The 13,861-nt window shown below is 41.0% G+C and overlaps 1 protein-coding gene across 1 annotated transcript in view; it reads left to right on the forward strand.

Moving 5' to 3' along the window:
- LOC128684034 (cilia- and flagella-associated protein 418) overlaps positions 1–4,606 on the forward strand; it is a 177,875-nt gene extending 173,269 nt beyond the window's left edge. The window contains exon 4 of the mRNA XM_070091854.1: positions 1,471–4,606. The gene's annotated coding sequence lies outside the window, so the exon portion shown is untranslated. The remainder of the gene's footprint in view (positions 1–1,470) is intronic.
- Positions 4,607–13,861: the final 9,255 nt, after the last annotated feature.

A 13,861-nucleotide genomic window follows, 5' to 3' on the forward strand; every position in this document is an offset into this window, starting at 1 on the left:
GAGGCCTTCCACTGACTTACCGGTCAACCCCTTTAAAAATTAAGGTTATAGATATATCAAAATGTTGCATGTGTTATTCATCTACATGTTTTATTATTTCATTTGTCTTGCATACACCTTGATGTTAAACACCTTTTGCAACCTAGGAAAGCAGTAGTTTGATAATTCACTGGTCAACAATTTTTGAAAAGTTGTATGCTTCTTAAATGAGATTAGTTAATTAGCAAATTAGTTAATTCATGTCCCGAATCCAAATATCACATTGAAAAATACTTATTGGCTATAGGTTTAAAGATGTGAGACATGTAATATTTGATGATTTTATTATAACATACAATATGTATCAGTATGTTTTAAACTCTAATCCTTACCTACTCTCTGCATTTTTGTTTGATGCTTATAGTGGGCTGAAGAATCATCTCTTGCCAATGTCCAGCAATAGTCTGCAAGCATTCTTGTGCCTCATTTACCCTGGTACCATTTTTTCATGGTTGAAATATCTTGGTGAAACCTTTCACCATGTTCATCACTAACTGCCCCACAGTTCACTGGAAGAAAGTCTAATTGTGAGTCCAAAAAGTGGATTTTAAGTGACATGTTACATCCCATGTTCTTGTAAGCCTTGATGAGGTTTTCCACCAATTCTTCATAGTTGCCTTCCTTTCTGTTTCTGAGAAATCCCTTCGCCACTAAATTGAATGCTTCCCAAGCAGCTTTCTACTCCCTGTGAAGGTCTGATTCAGAGTCACTATCTTTAAGCTCTCGAATCTGAGGACCATTGAAGGCTCTCTTATCTTAGCGTTGCTCAATGAGGGGAATTTTGATGTTAAATACTTAAATCCCTGACTGGATTTGTCCATAGCCTTTACAAAGTTTTTCATGAGCCCCAGTTTTACGTGTAGTGGTGGTAGCAAACAGAAGATAAACAGGAAATTTATTCATTAATTTATCATTATAATACAGAGCATGACAGCTAAGCAGAATCGCTAGCGCACTCAGCTCACACTCTGAGGTCCAGAGATCAGATCTCCTCCAGTACAACTGGAAACATTAGGGACATGTTTCCATAAGACACCTGCTGTCCCTGTCTCTGTTCACCCATCAATTTAAAATGGGTACCTGGGTGTTAGTCGACTAGTGTGAGTCGCATTCTGAGACAAAACTGACCTAATTTGCCCGAAATGCTCAGCATAACAAGGGGCTTTCTATATGATGTTAGCTAGGCCTGTATACCATGTACATGTACTTGTAGTAAATATAGATATTATTATTATTATTATTATTATTATTATTATTCAGTAGAAAAATAAAAGTAATGTATGTTACTGTAAACTTATCTGGCATTTATATGCATTTATAAGTGGAAAAAATGGCGTTCTGCATTCCGGCAGTATCCTGGAACCTAATCTGCCATATAAGTGGGACTCTATATTTAATAAACTAAATGTTAGACTTTTTCTTTTTGCACAGAACTAAATGCAGTGGAACCTCGGTTGTCGAACTTAATTCATTCCAGATGTCGGTTCAACAACCAAAATGGTTGACAACCAAACCAGTTTTTCTCATAAAGAATAACGTAAACAGAATTTATCCGTTCCAGTCCAAAAATTAAAATATAATAATTTATTAATCATAATGTACTAACTACCACATAAAACAGTATATAAAATTATACAGCACACGGAAACTGTAAAAATGAATACTAAATGAAAATTTAGTTGAAATACTGTACAGTAAATGAAAATTCAACTGCCTCCTACCTGTTAGGTAAGACACATATGCAACAGTTAGGTATCTTTATTTTGAAACGTTTCGCCTACACAGTAGGCTTCTTCAGTCGAGTACAGAAAAGTTGATAGAAGAGACATGAAGACGATGTAATCAGTCCATCACCCTTGAAGTTTTGATGTGGTCAGTCTCTCATTCTGGAGAAGAGTATCGTTCCATAGTCTGAAACAATATGGTGTTGAAGTGACAGGATGGAGCCTTATATACCGCCAGGAGGTGAGATAAAGGCCACTAGTTGAGGTAAGAATGTAGTCGTTGGGAGGTCACGTCCCTCTCAAATCCAGCCATTCTCACTAGTAGAAGTTGTCCAAGTTGTTTTTCAGTTCTGTACCAAGCTACCATTGTGTTGCAGTGTCTGACAGACTGGATATGAAAATGGTATAAAATACTGACAGGTTGTTAGGTAAGACACACATGCAACAGTTAGGTATCTTTATTCCATATTGTTTCAGACTATGGAATGATACTCTTCTCCAGACTGAGGGACTGACCACCTCAAAACTTCAAGGGTGATGGACTGATTACATCATCTTCACGTCTCTTCTATCAACTTTTCTGTACTTGACTGAAGAAGCCTACTGTGTAGGTGAAACGTTTTGAAATAAAGATACCTAACTGTTGCATATGTGTCTTACCTAACAACCTGTCGGTATTTTATGCCATTTTAATATCCTGCCTCCTACCTATCAGAGGAGAGCTAATGCCAAAATTCTAGCGGCTTCAAATCTTGCAGGAGAAGCCTGGTAAGCCTACGTGTGAGAGAATAGGTCTGCATGGTCAATGTGTGCAGTATAAAAAAAATCCTGCAGCACGTAGTGCATAATATGAAAAAAAAAAAAAACTGCGACCGTGTTTTTGGTTTAAAACAGTGACTTTGCAGTGTATTTTTGTGTGGTATTTATGGCTTATTCTCATTTTCTTGGTTTCATTTGATAGAATGGAAGACAAATTACAGAAATAGAGATGATTTTCAATGGTTTAAAGATTGGAAGCAGCTTGAAATTGAGCTCAAAGTAGCAGAAATGTTTGATTTTTGCCTTTGTTCAAGAGTAAACATATCACATCATGCATCCAGTACACATCACCTGGTGGGTCTTATATGCATTCATGAATGTGCTGTTATTATATATACAATTATTACAATTATTCAGTAGTCTGAATAACAGTAAATCTTTTTTTGTGTGTGTGAATAAAATTTCAAAATGAACAGCAAGTGTAATATAAGAGGGGCCTGGAGACATGACTAATGAACAGATAAAACCTTACTTTAGTGCCAGAATGTCAGCATTGTTTGTGCTGGATCCTATTTTAAAATTGGCCTTTCTTGAATTTTGTGTGATATTGGCCAAATTAGTAATTTCAGATCACTTTATTGGGTAGTTGAAATAGGTAAATGGGCAGTTTCTTGTACTCAATCGATAGAATAAAAGGAGTTCTAGTGAAATAGGTATGAGGTTGGTTGAGTGGAACAATGGAATTGGCCCAAAATAGGGCTCAATGTAGGCAAAATTGCTGATGCATTAATATCACCGAGACCACTAACTTTGTGATAGCGTAATTCCATAAGTTTTCCATCAAATTTCGTACTTTTGGTTTCATTACCTTCACATGATGCACAGTAAGAGCTCAAGAGATGTTTACAGCACACACATTAGTTGCTATACTGACTGAGACCCATGCTGTGGACTCTGATGATCACATGACCTGAGCATTGTCAGTTGACAGCCATGACCATGTATGAAAACAAATTGAACAAATCATTTTTCAAACTGATTTGTTTGACAACTAGTCTGTTCAACATCCAAGGTTGCACTGTAATCCCAAAACCTAGTACAGTGTACTGTATATTTATTCTCAAATGTTGTTCTGCTGTCCTTTAAAAACTTGGGTAGACCAATACATGAGATAGTATATGAAAAAGTAGAGATTTTTAGCAAAAATGTCAGAGGTCAACTTATACAGGAAGTTAGGCTACATTTGAGCGTTTATGTTATTGCAAATTTAATATTCAATTCTTGTAATATTATCAAGCTTTTGAAGCACAGTAATTTACTCTTTACACAGTTTATGTACCTGACTTGAGCAGCATTCCGTCCATTTGTTACCTATTGTAGAGTGCACAAATACAATAAACATTTTTAATATAAATAATCTTAAAAATAAGTTTTTCTCTAAAATGTAAAATTAGTCTTCTAACTGGAAATATGAATAATGGAGAAAAATGTTTGTCATATTTTTCACGGACATTCAGTTCTTATTAGTTATTTAACATTAAATTTTTATTAAGTTATTATTAAGAACCCATTATATTTAATCAGATACAATATGACAATAAAATATTTAATATGTAGAGTATTATTAAGTGGATATTGTAAAATAATCACTGTATTGAGCATTTATCAGTGAGAGGTCAGTACCCCACATAAAAATGTAAATAAGAGTGATAGGTGTGTGTGTTGACCTGCAACCAAGATATTCTTCAGCAGGTGAAGATGATCATAGTTTGAGGTTACAGTATAAAACATTTTATTCCATGTGTTTGTTTTCATGTGAGTACTGACTTCTCTGTATTGACCTTTCTCAGTACTGATTGTTGAAGAGCAATAGTTGCAGAGGTGTGCATAATGCCAGTTCATTTTGATGTGCCTGTAATTAAATATGTAAAATAAATACCAGCAATTAATGATGCATGTGGTTATAGCACTTCTTGTGTGAGTATAATTATTAAACAAATGCCAAAGATGAAGCCTAGGTCAGTGTGTTTGATTATAGGTTTATCACTGTTAATTTTACTTTAAAATAAATTATTTATGGTTTTCATGGTTTATTACTTCATACCACCTTGGACTAACTATTTGTATTGACTGCAATATTTTAATGAGTGGTGATTGATTATTGGTCAAGAAAAAAAATTGCCTAATACAAATCTTTGAAATAAGATGATGTCTTCAGTGGTGCCAGTATGGTAAACCAGTTGTAGAGTACTGTTTCATGCTTTCAAGGCCAGTTTACCTCTTTCCCAAAATATTCTATGACCCCTGCAGGATTTTGCATTTATTTATTTTTTATTTATTTTATTTATTAACACATCGGCCGTTTCCCACCAAGGCAGGGTAGCCCGAAAAAGAAAAGCTTTCATCATTCACTTCATCACTGTCTTGCCAGAGGCATGCCTACACTACAGATATAAAACTGCAACATTAACACCCCTCCTTCAGAGTGCAAACACTGTACTTTCCATCTCCAGGGCTCAAGTTCGGCCTGCCGGTTTCCCTGATTCCCTTCATAAATGTTACCTTGCTTACACTCCAATAGCACGTCAAGTCCTAAAAACCATCTGTCTCCATTCGCTCCTGTCTAACAAGCTCACGCACGCTTGCTGGAAGTCCAAGCCCCTCACACACAAAACCTCCTTTACCCCCTCCCTCCAACCTTTCCTAGCCTGACCCCTACCCCGCCTTCCCTTCACTACAAATTTGTATATTCTTGAAGTCATTCTGTTTTGTTCCACCCTCTCTACATGTCCAAACCATCTCAGTAACCCCTCCTCAGCCCTCTGGATAATAGTTTTGGTAATCCCACACCTCCTAATTTTCAAACTACGAATTCTCTGCATTATGCTCACACCACACATTGCCCTCAAACATGACATCACTGTCTCCAGCCTTCTCCTTGTTGCAACATTCACCACGCATGCCTCACACCCATACAAGAGCATTGATATAACTATACTCTCATACATTGCCCTCTTTGCTTTCACTGGTAAAGTTCTTCATCTCCACAGACTCCTCAGTGCACCATTCCCCTTTTTCCCCTCGCCAGTTCTGTGATTCACCTCATCCTTCATAGACCCATCTGCTGACACGTCCACTCCCAGATATCTGAACACATTCACCTCCTCCATACTCTCTCCCTCCACTCTGATATCCAATCTTCCATTACCTAATTTTTTTGTTATCTTCATCACCTTACTCTTTCCTATATTCGCTTGAACACACTAACACTATATTCTTAAACTTACCCCATACATCTTCTACCTCATTGCCTGTATTCTCACTAGCCAATCTGTCCTCCAACAGTTGTTTATATCTTACCCTAACTTCCTCCTCCTCTAGTTTATAAACCTTCACTTCTGTCTTACTTGCTGCTTCCATTTTCATTGTATCTCATCTACCTTTTACTCTCACTGTAACCACAACTATAAAGCAATCTGATATATCTGTGGCCCCTCTACAAATATGTACATCCTGAAGTCTACCCAACAGTCTTATATCTACCAATACATAGTCCAACAAACTACTGTCATTTTGCCCTACATCATATCTTGCATACTTATTTATCCTCTTTTTAAAATATGTGTTACCTATAACCAAACCCCTTTCTATACAAAGTTCAATCAAATGCCCCCATTAACATATGCACCTGGCATCCCAAACTTACCTACCACACCCTCTCTAAATGCTTCTCCTACTTTAGCATTTAGGTCCCCTACCGTTATGTTGTTGTCCCTTATTTACTTTGATGGTATGGTTCTTACTACATGTTCTAGTGTGGGGTAGCTTTTTACATAAAGGCCTTAAAAGTCTAGGGTAATACTTACATTCATGATTGGTCATCTTCAGTGTCTCTGAAATCCTTTCACTGGCCCATCCAATAGGTTATTTAAACTACTATTGCAAAAACTAGGGATATATTCTAGATAGATATACACAGAATATACAATTTTAGCACTGGAGTTTACCTGGAGAGAGTTTCGGGGGTCAACGCCCCCGCGGCCCGGTCTGTGACCAGGCCTCCTGGTGGATCAGCCCCTGATCAACCAGGCTGTTGCTGCTGGCTGCACGCAAACCAACGTACGAGCCACAGCCCGGCTGATCAGGAACTGACTTTAGGTGCTTGTCCAGTGCCAGCTTGAAGACTGCCAGGGGTCTGTTGGTAATCCCCCTTATGTGTGCTGGGAGGCAGTTGAACAGTCTCGGGCCCCTGACACTTATTGTATGGTCTCTTAACGTGCTAGTGACACCCCTGCTTTTCATTGGGGGATGGTGCATCGTCTGCCAAGTCTTTTGCTTTCGTAGTGAGTGATTTTCGTGTGCAAGTTCGGTACCAGTCCCTCTAGGATTTTCCAGGTGTATATAATCATGTATCTCTCCCTCCTGCGTTCCAGGGAATACAGGTTTAGAAACCTCAAGCGCTCCCAGTAATTGAGGTGTTTTATCTCCGTTATGTGCGCCGTGAAAGTTCTCTGTACATTTTCTAGGTCGGCAATTTCACCTGCCTTGAAAGGTGCTGTTAGAGTGCAGCAATATTCCAGCCTAAATAGAACAAGTGACCTGAAGAGTGTCATCATGGGCTTGGCCTCCCTAGTTTTGAAGGTTCTCATTATCCATCCTGTCATTTTTCTAGCAGATGCGATTGATACAATGTTATGGTCCTTGAAGGTGAGATCCTCCGACATAATCACTCCCAGGTCTTTGACGTTGGTGTTTCGCTCTATTTTGTGGCCAGAATTTGTTTTGTACTCTGATGAAGATTTAATTTCCTCATGTTTACCATATCTGAGTAATTGAAATTTCTCATCGTTGAACTTCATATTGTTTTCCGCAGCCCACTGAAAGATTTGGTTGATGTCCGCCTGGAGACTTGCAGTGTCTGCAATGGAAGACACTGTCATGCAGATTCGGGTGTCATCTGCAAAGGAAGACACGGTGCTGTGGCTGACATCCTTGTCTATGTCGGATATGAGGATGAGGAACAAGATGGGAGCTAGTACTGTGCCTTGTGGAACAGAGCTTTTCACCGTAGCTGCCTCGGACTTTACTCTGTTGACGACTACTCTCTGTGTTCTGTTAGTGAGGAAATTATAGATCCATCGACCGACTTTTCCTGTTATTCCTTTAGCACACATTTTGTGCGCTATTACGCCATGGTCACACTTGTCGAAGGCTTTTGCAAAGTCTGTATACGTGTATATTACATCTGCATTCTTTTTGTCTTCTAGTGCATTTAGGACCTTGTCATAGTGATCCAATAGTTGAGACAGACAGGAGCGACCTGTTCTAAACCCATGTTGCCCTGGGTTGTGTAACTGATGGGTTTCTAGATGGGTGGTGATCTTGCTTCTTAGGACCCTTTCAAAGATTTTTATGATATGGGATGTTAGTGCTATTGGTCTGTAGTTCTTTTCTATTGCTTTACTGCCCCCTTTGTGGAGTGGGGCTATGTCTTTTGTTTTTAGTAACTGAGGGACGACCCCCGTGTCCATGCTCCCTCTCCATAGGATGGAAAAGGCTCGTGATAGGGGCTTCTTGCAGTTCTTGATGAACACAGAGTTCCATGAGTCTGGCCCTGGGGCAGAGTGCATGGGCATGTCATTTATCGCCTGTTCGAAGTCATTTGGCGTCAGGATAACATCGGATAGGCTTGTGTTAATCAAATTTTGTGGCTCTCTCATAAAAAATTCATTTTGATCTTCGACTCTCCTATTCAAAACATAATTCTGCACACCCCTTAGCTGCTCCCCTAGGACAGCCCACATGGTGCATCTGAAACAATTGGCCCTTCTTTTCTCTTGATGACCTTAATCCAGTGTTTTGACACACTTGATTCATCCTGGGTATGATGGCTACAACTTAAGGTATACCTCTCACCTCTGGGACACACATCCTGCCCAGAAGTAAAAGAAGACAAAGAGGTCCACCAGCTTGAAGCCACAAGGGGAGGGAGAGAGCGAGAGAGAGAGAGAGCCAGCTAGTTCCTCCCATAAGCCTACTGAAAACAACCAAAAGACTGTCGACATGCACAATCCTCTAGTTTCAACAATTTTGTTTTCCCCTTATTCCTTATTTTACTTTTACAAAAAGAAATACAACTTTATAAACTTCTTATTTTAATTGTGTGTGTGTGTGTCTATAGTATAACCTATTGAGAAAAACAGGCTTGACTCAGCTGCCTTACAGCCATAAGGGTGATCTACCCTTATGACATCATTAAAGCATCTGTGCTCCCCATCAGTTCAATATAATTAGGTATTCCAGAATAGCTGTTACAGATACATAATTATATGTTGGGTCCCACCTCCATAACACTTACCACAATTACTCTTTCACTTAGCTCAAATGTTACTACATATTCACTTAACATCTCCCAAAATCTCTCTCTTCTACACTCCTGTGTTCTCCGGGTGCATACACACTTATTATGACCCACTTTTAACATCCAACCCTTATTTTAATCCACATAATCCTTGAATTTATACATTTATATTCCCTCTTCTCTCTCCATAACTGATCCTTCAACATTATTGCTACCCCTTCCTTAGCTCTCACTCTCACAGATACTCCTGACTTAATCCCATTTATTTCTCCCCATTGAAACTCCCCTACCTCCTTCAGCTTTCTTTTGCTTAGGGCTTGGACATCCAACTTCTTTTCATTCATAACCTTTGCAATCATTTCTTTCTTATCATCTGCATTACATCCACACACATTCAACCATCCCAATTTTATAAAGTTCTTCTTTTCCTTCTTTTTAGTAATTTATACAGGAGAAGGGGTTACTAGCCCAATGCTTCTGGCATCTAGTCACCACCTACGATATGCATAGCTTATGGAGTAAGAATTCTGTTCCACTTCCTCATGGAGATAAGCAGAAATAAACAAGAACAAGAACTAGGAAGAAAATAGAGAAAACCCAGAGGGGTTAGTATATATATGTTTTTACATGCATGTATAGCATGACCTAAGTATAAGTAAAAGTAGCAAGACATATCTGCATCCTTGCATGTTTATGAGACAGAAAAAGACACTAGTAATCCTACCATCATGCAAAACAATTACGGGCTTATGTTTCAAATTCATTTGGTATAACGGTAGCACCCCCCTGGGTGGTTGCTGTCTACCATCCTATTTTTATTAACACATTGGGTCTTTCCCACTGGGGCAGGGCATCCCTAAAAAGAAGAAACACTTTCATCATCACTTGCTCCATCACTGTCTTGCCAGAGGCATGCATACACTGCAGTTAAAAACTGCAACATATCTCTACCCCGTCTTCAGAGTGCAGGCACTGTATTTCCCATCTCCAGGACTCTATTCCGGCTAACTGGTTTCCCTGAATCCCTTCATAAATGTTACTTTGCTCACATTCCAACAGCACATTAGGTTATATAAACCACTTGCCTCCACTTGTTTTATCTGACTTGCTCCTGCACGCTTGCTGGAAGTCTTACGCCCCTCACACACAAAACCTTAGGGTGGCCAGAGGGCTTATGGCAAACAATGGCAGTAACAACAAATCCAGTTATTACATTCATCACAGCTCCACCAACATGGCTGACATGGCAGGACGTATGGTGGGCTAGCTGCAGGATTTTCAAGGATAGCTCCTGATCCAAGGGGCTGACCAGGGCACGACTGAGCAGGACTCTGTGTGAATGCCTTGAGAAGATTCTAGAGCAGTGAGAGGACATCCCAGTGCATCGTTTCAGCGTAAATCGTGGAGGTGTTGTGCAGTTTGTGAGAGTTGGGTGTGTGAGAGTACCCAGTTTGGGACCAGGCAGTGCCTCCCCCCACGCTGCCGGGAGGGAGGGGGCGGGGTGTGTGGGTGGGGATGAAGCGAACATTGTTGGTTTTGGCGGGTCACATGCCCATATCTTTCATGATGTGCATGGGAAACGAATGAATGTTGTGTTTGTTGTAGGCAGGACAGTGTGAACAACAGCCCACAATCATTGTGTAGGGAAGTGCCCCTCACCCCGGGCCTTGCCCCGTGTGTAATAAACAATGACCCTCTCATAACTGTTCACCCTCGCGCCTCAACCATTCAACTCCCCCGTCTCGCCCACCCAACTCCCAGCGCCACCACAACTGTAGAGGGTACTTTTCCCTCCCAGCCCATGTCAGGGATGTCACTGCATGGACAGTGCCGTGGAGTTCGACCGCAAGGCAGCTGTCAGGTGTGCCACAGACAGTGTGCACTCAGTTCCTCAAGCTTCAACATCCGTGCACATGGTGTGTGTCTGGGCACCCGGAAGGCTCCAGGTGGAAACAACCAACAGCCCCTCCCAGCAGAAGTAGGTGACAGCTGCCACGCCTTCACCTTTACAAAGGGCCAGGGATCATCAGTCAACTTGGCGTCCATCAGGACGTTGACACGTCCCCAGGGTGGCTCTCCCTTGGGCTGCTAGCAGAGTCGCTGGCCTCTTGGACCTCTTGGGGAGGGCCGATGGTGCTCCTGTAAGCAGCAGTTCCTGGTGCAACCTGCAGCTGTTTGCAATGGCTGTCTGGCTGTCCTGTCGAGGAGGGACAGGCACCTAGTAACGTCAGTGGACAATGGATGAATTCCCTACAATGTTTGTTAACTGATCATTACTCTGAAAATTGTTCATGATTCTAATCATGTGTTCACAATTCATTACCTTTGAAACTTGTCATGATTGTGACCAGCTCTACCTGGAACTCATTACCTTTGTTAATTCTCATTATTGTAACCAGATTTAGTTCATTACCTTTGTAATTAGTCATGAGTGTGACCAGCTCTACCTGGAACTCATTACCTTTGTACTTGGTCACGATTGTGACCAGATCTAGTTCATTACCTTTGTAACTGTTGTGATAGAAACACAGGCCTTATCTCTAGGCTTTATTGAACATAGAATCTTCATAGTACTTCTGCAACAACAAAATATAATGACTAGTACATCTAATAACTGCTTCTACAGGGATGGTGATGTCTTGCATATGTCAAGAGGAAAGTTATAACTACAGGCCACATATTTAAACTCACCATGTAATCTGCATCACTGATATATGGATATAGTAGGAGAGAATCACACACCATGTGTTGGCGCCCATGACACACACCAAACTGTTGTTGTTGTTAAGGGCCCCGAGAGGTGGTGCAGTATTATCCTGCTGCTGCTCCCCACAGGAGCAGTATCACTACAATCTCCCCCTTCTAAAATATCAGACAGTAATCTCCCAAACTGTTAGGTGGGCGATGTACACATCCCGACCTTTGTAGCCTTTGAGCCTCTTCACCAGGTTCAATATTTTCCAGCGGGGTTTGACTAACTGCTGGAGCAGAATCCTCTATTTCCGTAGGGGTAGTCTCAAGGGGCTTTCCAGGAGAAAACGAAGCATCTTTCACATCTATTGGTGTATCTTGAGATTCCACACTAATGGGGATTTCAACTGGGGCTAAATGTCTTGTAGATACTGTAGTCTCTTCATTTTGGTAGCGAATGTGGGTGTAATGTGGATTAGCTTGCAGGAGCTCTACCTCTTCCACTAAAGGATCCGTCTTGTTCATCCTACGGTGACTCTTCAGGAGAACGGGTCCAGGATGACATAACCAAGTGGGCACGGAGGCTCCCGTAGAGGAACGACGTGAATAGTTGAGGAGTCTTTCATGAGGGGTTGCATTAGTAGCTGTGCACAGCAATGATCTAATAGAGTGAAGAACATCAGGTAGGACAGTTTGCCAGTGTTGAACAGGTAGGTTGCACGACTTCAATGTCATTGTAACTGCCTTCCATATAGTACCATTGAACCGCTCCACTTGACCATTGCCTTGAGGGTTGTAGCTTGTTGTTCTGCTGCAGGCAATACCTTTGCTAGCCAAAAACTCCTGAAGTTCATTACTCATGAACGAGGATCCCCTGTCTGAATGGATATAAGCTGGCATACCAAAAATAGAGAACAACTGTGAAAGACAACTAATAACAGTTGAAGCAGTCATATTTGCACAGGGGAACACAAAGGGAAACCTTGAATATTCATCTACTATGTTAAGGAAATACCTATTTTGATTTGTGCTTGGTAGAGGTCCTTTGAAATCTATATTCAGTCTCTCGAAAGGCTGGGTGGATTTTATGAGATGAGTCTTCTCTGGCTGATGAAAGTTTGGCTTGCACTCTGCACATACTCTGCATGCTCTGATCACTTGTCGCACATCTTCCACTGAGTAGGGCATGTTCTTTGATTTGACAAAATGGTACAGGCGTGTAACTCCTGGGTGACACAAAGCCTTGTGGAGAGCTGAGAGTGATTGCAAATCATGACATGCTGCTCCACAGTGGGACCTAGAGAATGCATCAGGTGAGATGTTCTCTTGATCCGGTCGGTACAGAATATCAAAGTCATAACACGATAGTTCCATCCTCCAGCGTAATATCTTGTCATTCTTTATCCTACTTTTGTGCTTCTTGTCGAACATATACATCACGGACCGTTGGTCAGTCCTTATGGTGAAATGTCTACCAGTTAAATAATGCCTCCAGTGGCGAACTGCTTCTATAATGGCCTGGGCTTCCTTTTCTACAGCAGCATAACATTTCTCTGATCCTTGAAAAGTTCTCGAAAAGAAGGCTACTGGTCGTCCTGCCTGAGATAAGACTGCAGCAATGGCAATGTCAGATGCATCCGTTTCCACTTCGAATGGTAGGGACTCATCATTGGCTTGAACTACTGAGTTTTCAATGTCCTGTTTGAGAGTATAGAAAGCGGCTTCTGCTTCCTTTGTCACAGGAAATGCGGTAGCACCCAATGGGCAGACTTTACTTGAATAGTTGTAGATCCATTGTGAGTAATAAGCAAAGAGACCAAGAGTTCTTCGGAGTGACTTTTTGTCTTGAGGCATTGGAAGTTCCCGTAGAGGTCGTAGTCGTTCAGGGTCTGGGAATATTGAACCTCCTTCCACTACATAACCAAGGATACTAAGCCTTTTAGTTGAAAAAGTGCACTTTTCCTCATTGTAACTGATATTTTTCTTCTTGGTGGCTTCCAAAAACTTATCAAGGTTTGCATCATGTTCCTCCTGGGTCTTGCCACAAATGGTAACATTATCTAAATACGCATAAGTTCCCATGAGTTGCTCTTCCTGAATGAGTGAATCCATAATTCGTTGGAAGCAGGCTACCCCATTGGTGACTCCAAAAGGGACTCTGGTAAACTGATACAGGCCATCACTAGCCTGAAATGCTGTGTATGGTTTATTTTCATTCCTTATAGGGACTTGATGATAGGCACTCTGTAGATCAATTGTGCTAAACACATAGTACTGAGCAATTTTG

Source organism: Cherax quadricarinatus, chromosome 3 (assembly GCF_038502225.1).
Source record: "Cherax quadricarinatus isolate ZL_2023a chromosome 3, ASM3850222v1, whole genome shotgun sequence".
In the NCBI taxonomy this organism is placed as follows: domain Eukaryota; kingdom Metazoa; phylum Arthropoda; class Malacostraca; order Decapoda; family Parastacidae; genus Cherax; species Cherax quadricarinatus.